The sequence below is a fragment of the Equus asinus genome, chromosome 25 (assembly GCF_041296235.1).
Source record: "Equus asinus isolate D_3611 breed Donkey chromosome 25, EquAss-T2T_v2, whole genome shotgun sequence".
In the NCBI taxonomy this organism is placed as follows: domain Eukaryota; kingdom Metazoa; phylum Chordata; class Mammalia; order Perissodactyla; family Equidae; genus Equus; species Equus asinus.
This window is the reverse complement of record NC_091814.1, coordinates 37,690,522-37,697,337: the sequence shown is the minus strand read 5'-3', so window position 1 is coordinate 37,697,337 and position 6,816 is coordinate 37,690,522. Positions and strand designations below refer to the sequence as shown.

At 39.7% G+C, this 6,816-nt stretch overlaps 1 long non-coding RNA gene across 1 annotated transcript in view; it reads left to right on the top strand.

The window, feature by feature from the left end:
- Positions 1 to 516: 516 nt before the first annotated feature.
- Positions 517 to 6,816, top strand: part of LOC123280529 (uncharacterized) — a 29,501-nt gene continuing 23,201 nt past the window's right edge. Inside the window, exon 1 of the long non-coding RNA XR_006519467.2 lies at positions 517 to 604. This is a non-coding gene — a long non-coding RNA (uncharacterized lncRNA). The remainder of the gene's footprint in view (positions 605 to 6,816) is intronic.

Below are 6,816 nucleotides of genomic sequence, written 5' to 3'. Positions count from 1 at the left end.
CCTTTGGAGGGTTAGATCATGAAGGCTCTGCCCTCATGAGTAAGGTTTGTGGCCTTTTAAAAGAGACCCCAGAGAGCTTCCTAGCCCCTTCCACCAAGAGAGAACACAACAAAAAGACAGACCCTATGAACTAGGAAGAAGGCCCTCACCAGATATTTAATCTGCCAAAGCCTTGATCTTGAAGTTCCTGAACTCCAGAACTGGAAGAAATAAAGTTCTGTTGTTTATAAGCCACCCAGGCTATTATATTTCTGTTAAAGCAGCCACAACTGAATAAGACACTAAGCAAGGTCACCATCATCTCACACAATACACTCTTAACTGGTTCCTTCTCTGCTCCTGCTCTCCTATATCCCACTTTCTACCAGACTGATCTTTGAAAAACATCAGAGCATGTCATTCCATCAGTGACTTTTCATTCCTCTTTTCTTTCGTGGCCCAAAGGTCTTCTATGATCTGGTTTCTCCCTACTGTGTCATCTTAAATAAGCTGAAACTACATTTCTTTTTTTGCACAGTTCAGAGTGTGGGCCGAGAGAGACACTTCACACACAACTGGGAAGGCAACAGTGAAGCTGCAGCCATGTTGCTTTTATACTTGGAAGGTCAGTGCAGGGGCACCAGGTGCTGTTGCATCTCATGGGCATTGTCACTATCACCTGACTCCCCTTGTTGGTGTGGGACAGTCATTGGTGTGGGATGGCTATTCCACCTCCCAACGAATGTTCTACGACCGCCGGGCCAGATGTGTATTTATCTCTGTGACAAACAGTCCCAGGTTTTTCTGCAAGAGACCTGTATCTAGTGGAGAACTGACGATGATGAGAGACCAGCACACATTCCAGTCTGTCTGTGGGTTCCAACTCATATTTGTGGATTTCAGGTTGTCCTTACTCTCCTCCACTGCACGTCGATCTTCCCAACTCTCTGCTCAGCTGACATCAAACTCCTACCTCAAAAGCAATGCTTTAAAGAGACTTTATAGTGATATTAAATCACTCCTCAAACTGCATAAGGTCAAACACACACACACACATACCCCACAGTTTCCTAGTGGTTAAATCTCTGTGATAGAATCTGACTGAAATAGACTTTAAATGGATTCTCTGAATTGGTTCTGAGTTATCTTTAACTGGTTCTATGATCTAGTCAGATTTAATGGCATTAATAAACTTTCCCAAGAGGTAAAGTGGACACTGATAGTTCACGGGATGCAGTGCCAAAATAGCACTTATGTTGCCACCAATAGACACTTGTAATCAAGTGCTTATGGAAGGCAAGGCTTTGAACAATTAACTACTTACTCCTACAGATCGTTTTAATAAAAGTGGAGAGTATGTTGTTGCTTGCTTGCTTCTAAGTGCACTGGAGAACATGGAGAAAGAAAATCATGAGTTCAGGACCTTAAATTCCCAACTAAGGATCTGCAAAAGGAAAGAAAGTAGAATAACGACCCAAAAGAAACCCTCATCTCCTATAACTGCAGAGCCAGGTTTTCCGAAAACCAAACCAAAGGTCTAATTCTGTGAGTGGCTGGATTATAATACAAATGTAATTCCCAGTCTCACAGGTTCTCTTATGTTAAAGTTAGAGCACTAGTTGAAAAAGAAATATGGTCCTAAAACTTGGGATAGAGACATGTGAACAGATTTTGATCTAGCTGGAAACCTTGAACCCTAAATCTGGTGTGTCTTTCTTTGCCAAAAGGAGCCGCTCTTCCTCTCTGTCTGAGGTAGTGACTTCTTTGTCTAAATAACCTGTCATGGCCTCTCCTAAAGTGCTTGCAAGAGACTCGGAGCTTCCTCAAGACCTACCCCCATCATCTTTCGTTGCTTCTAGACCTACAAGCAGACTTACGCTTATGGAATCCAATAACAACAAAAAAAATGAAGCTTGTATTTCATGTTTTGTTTTTAATTTTCTATTTCTAGTACAGATTTTCCTGTACTCACAATGACATTACATCCTGATAAACTCATCATAAGTTGAAAATATCGTAAGTCGAAAATGCATGTAGTATACCTCACCTACCGAACATCATAGCTTAGCCTAGCCTACCGTAAACGTGCTCAGAACACTGACATGAGCCTACAGTTGGGCAAAATCATCTAACACAAAGTCTATTTTATAATAAAATGTTGAATATCTTATGTAATTTATTGAATACCATACTGAAAGTGAAAAACAGGTGTGGTCTGGGTACAGACTGGTTGTGAGTGTATCGGTCATTTACCCTCATGATTGGGCGGCTGACTGGAAGCTGTGGCTCGCTGCCACTGCTCCACATTGCCAGAAAGTATTGTACTGCATAGCACTAGCCCAGCAAACGATCATTCAAAATTTGGAGTACAGTTTCTACTGAATGTGCTTTGCTTTCACACCATCGTAAAGTTGAAAAATGATAAATCAAGTCATCGTAAGTCAGAGACCATTCGTAATTCATTTTTATTGTAATTTTTAAAGTAATCATCTGAAACAGATTTAAACTTAAAAAAGCCCCCAAAAACTGGACCTTTACCAAGGGTAGTTGGAGAAGCACTGTCAATACCATGAACGAAAATTATAAGCCACTATTTCGCAGAGAAGGAAGCTGAAGCTCGAAGAAATAACTTGTTGAGAGTCTCATCACTATTGGGGGATGCAGAGCTAGGGTTTGGCCCCAGGCCCACCTAACTACAAAGCTGTATCATTGTCAGTATTCTGAATAAGGAAGTTCCGATCATCCTCTTCAGAAGCATCTGCTTATACCCAAGCGTTATAATTGTGGTATGAACATGCCATAACTTTGCTGCTTTGATAAAGTATCTTCAAATCTCCCACTAAACTGGGACCTCATCTCTGGAGATTAGTGTAATGGCAGCTATGGCTCATCCTTGAAATCATCAATTGGAATTAGGCTCTGAGCAGTCTGGGGATCTAGCCTGACATTTCACTAATACTGGATGACCTCCCATGAATCAGAAAGAATGCAACTTGATGCCGCTAAGAAAATTCAGCACTCCCCTTTCCTGTGTGGAAAATTGAGGTTTTAAAAATCATGATTAGGTCAACTAAAATCAAAAAGACTGACGATTCTACTGATTGGTTATTTATCTGAAAGTTCTCAAGACCTGAGACATCTTTGCCTCACAAAAGATTATCTGCAGTGGCTGCCCACATCACTGGAGGCGAACCCAGATTTCCCTGTAACTGGACCCCAATTTATCTTTGCAACGTTAATTCCCCAACACATCCCTGTATGTGCCCTGTTTTCCTTGTAATGGCATCACAACTTCCCACGATTCAGTTTGTCCTCTATTTTCTCCTGTTGGAATGCTCTCCTTTTCAACTCCACATATTCAGTTCTCACCCACCTTCAAAGCCCCATTTAATGCCAGATCCTCCATCCAGACTTCCCTGATCCTTTAAATGAAAGACCTCTCTCTTCGGCCTCTGAACTCACACAGTCTTCCTCTGTACCTCTGTTATGTCATTTCTCACCTTGTACTCTGTGTTATGGTTGCTTGGCACGTGCACTCTCTTGTCTCCTATGCAGCAATAGCTTTGGATCCCTCTCTTATCCTGCACTGTTCTTAGCACAGGACATTCTAATATGTGCCCCACACACTATGTGCAAGGATGGCTGACTGACTGACTGAATTTAGATAAACGAAGCTCAAGGTTTATAATTAAATCCAAAGCTACCCACAGAAATCATTCAGATATTTATTTATTCATTCAAAAAGTATATATTGAATGCCTGTTATGTGCTGGGCTCACTGATAAACGTGAAGAATACAAAAATGAAAAGATGCCAGTAGCCCGGTGAGAATTCATATATAAAAATAAACTATAATTCAATGTGATAATTATAATGAAAGCCTGTGCAAAGTGTCATGGAAAGATAGGGTAAACAGAGTCCTAAAACTACCTGGGGAAAGCATATAAGAGTCCAAATTTCAGATGATAAGAAGTAAAAAGAGGAAAAGGACACACACACCTTCTCTTTAAGAAAATTTCTCAGAAGTCTCCACACAACAGTTTCGCTTCTATCTCACGGGGCCAGAACTTAATAGCTGCAAGGGAAACAAAGAAATGTAACATTTTGGCCGAGTTCCATGCTCTGCTACTAACAAAAAAAAAGAAAAGGAATCTCTGCCCCACGGGGCTCAGAGAGTGGGAAGTGTGTTCTCCGAAGAATGAGAGGGAGTTCCTTGTTCCAAAACCTGTGAAAGAAAGAGGAGCTACCTGGTGAAAGAGGAGAACACTGGATCAATGTTGTTTTGTCTTTACTATGGGACAGAGATAAAAGCTATAGGGAGATTAAAGATGAAGACAAGAGAACATTTGATAGAGCGAAATCCTTGAAGACCTGGAAAGATTGGAATCCAAAGCATAGTAGAGGATACGATGGATGAACAAGAGGGATTGTCTTAGTCTGACTGGGCCGCCACAACAAAATAGCACAGATCTGGTGGCTTAAACAACAGGAATTTCTTTTCTCATGGTTCTGGAGGCTGGAAGTCCAAGATCAAGGTGTCTGCAGGTTTGCTTTCTTCTGAGGCCTCTCTCCTTGGCTTGCAGATGGCTGCCTTCTCCCTGTGTGCTCACATGGCCTTTCCTCTGAGCATACATCCCTGGTGTCTCTTCCATAAGGACACCAGTCCTATTGGACTAGAGGTCCACCCTCTAATCCTCCATTACTTTACGTCCTTAAATGCCCTTTCTCCAAATACAGTCACATTGAGTGTTGGGGCTTCGACATATAAATTTTGGGGGAACACAATTCAGTCCATAATAGGAGTGAATATTAGAAAAAATGAAGGATGGATGAAGCTGTAGTTAAGTTTCCAAGGATGTGAGAGAAATAAAGCCATTTAAAGGTTTTAGGGGTAAGGATGGGGGTAAATATTTGTGATAGCTCTTGTGGAAAATAGGAGATGGAGTAAATTTGAGGGAATACTTAGCAATGATAGAAGTCCAGCTGATATTGAACATCAGAAACTTTCTGGCTCCAATGCATTCGTTTGTGTCACTCTCTCCATATTCTGCCAGCACCTAAGGGTCTGCCTGCAAAAACAAACAAAAAAGCATGTAAATATTTAGATGCAGAGTTAAGAGTTTTCAGGGTTTGAAGAGAGGAGGAACACTGTCAAGCTCAAGTTGGGACGCGTGGGGTGACAACAGTTGTTAGAAATGAATATATCACTGTCTTTATGAGGACAAGAAGGTAAGAGAGTTCACACTGGATAGCATCTGCTTTTTCTGTAAAATAGATGTTAGAGTTTTGAGAAGAAGAATCGAGTTGTAGAATATCCTCTAAGAAGAATCAGAAAAAGGCTCCATAAAAGATATGCACTAAAATCGGCAAACCTTGCTAAGAGCATGTTCGAGATCAGATAACCTGATTATTTATCGACAACAGTATGTCACACCGTGTCAGCAGCTGAAATGGAGTGGAGAATGTAGGTGGTTCAATTTGTCCATAATCCAAGCTTTGCTGAGTGGTAAAATGCAGGAAAGTTGGAGCACTGGTTCTACTGAGAGTGATGTCTCAAGAAATGGATGATGGATTCTAGGCCAGAGAAAGAAAGAAGCAAAACCAAGAAATGAATAACAGACCAAAAAAGCAAGCTAAAGTTAAAGGCCTGAAGATTTATTCATCTACCCATTTGAAACCCATTTCTTTTTTCTTTTAATAGCTTTATTGGGTGTATAATTTATAAACCATGAATTTTACCCGTTTCAAGTGTAAAATTCAATCACCTTTAGTAAATTTACAGAGTTGTGCAACCATCACCACAATCTAATTTTAAAATGTTTCCATCACTCCAAAAAGGTGCCTCATATCCGTATGCAGTCACTCCTTGATTTTATCTCCAAGCCTAGAAAACCACTAATCTATTTTCTATCTCTATAGATTTGTCTTTTCTAGACATTTCATGTGAATGGAATTATAAAATATGTGGTCTTTTGCATCCAGCTATTTCCATTTAGCATAACGTTCTTGAGATTCTTCCACGTTGGCAATATTTCATTCCTTTTTTTGCTGAATAGTATTCCATTGTGGGAATACACAACTTTTCCTCCCCATTCCTCAGTTTCCAGTGTTTGGCTATGATGAATAATGCTGCTGTGAAAAGTCACGTGTGAGTCTTTCTGTGGACATATATTTCATTTTTCTTCCATAGATACTTTGGATACCCAAGGACCTAGCAATTTTACTCCTAGGTATCCATGTAAGAGATGTCCACGCAAAGACTTAGAATAAATTTATGTTTAAATTTGTAAGAAATTGCCAAACTGTTTTTCAAAGTGGCTGCACCACTCATGTTCTCAGCAATAATATATGAACATTCTAGTTTCTCCGCCTCCTCACCAGCACTCGTTATTCCCTATTCTAGTGGATATGGAGTGATATCTCATTTTAATTTTCATCCTGATGAATGATTTTGAGTCTCTTTTCATGTACTTATTGGCCATATAAATATCTTCTTTGGCAAGATGTCTATTCGAGTATTTTGCCCATTTTGAATTGGGTTGTCTCTTTATTGTCATGTGGTAAGAGCTTTTTGTATGTTCTAAATACAAGTTCTTTATCAGATATCTGATTTGCAAATATTTTCGCCAGTCTTTGGCTTATCTTTTCATTTTCTTAATCGTGTCTTTCAAAGTACAAAAATTTTAATTTTTATTGAGTCCAATTTATCAATTTTTTCTTAATGGATTATGCATTTGGTGTTGCAGCTAAGAAATCTTTCTCTAACCTAAGGTCACAAAGATATTCTCTTAGGCTTTTTTCTAAAAGCCTTAGAGTTTTAACTCTTGCATTTAGGTT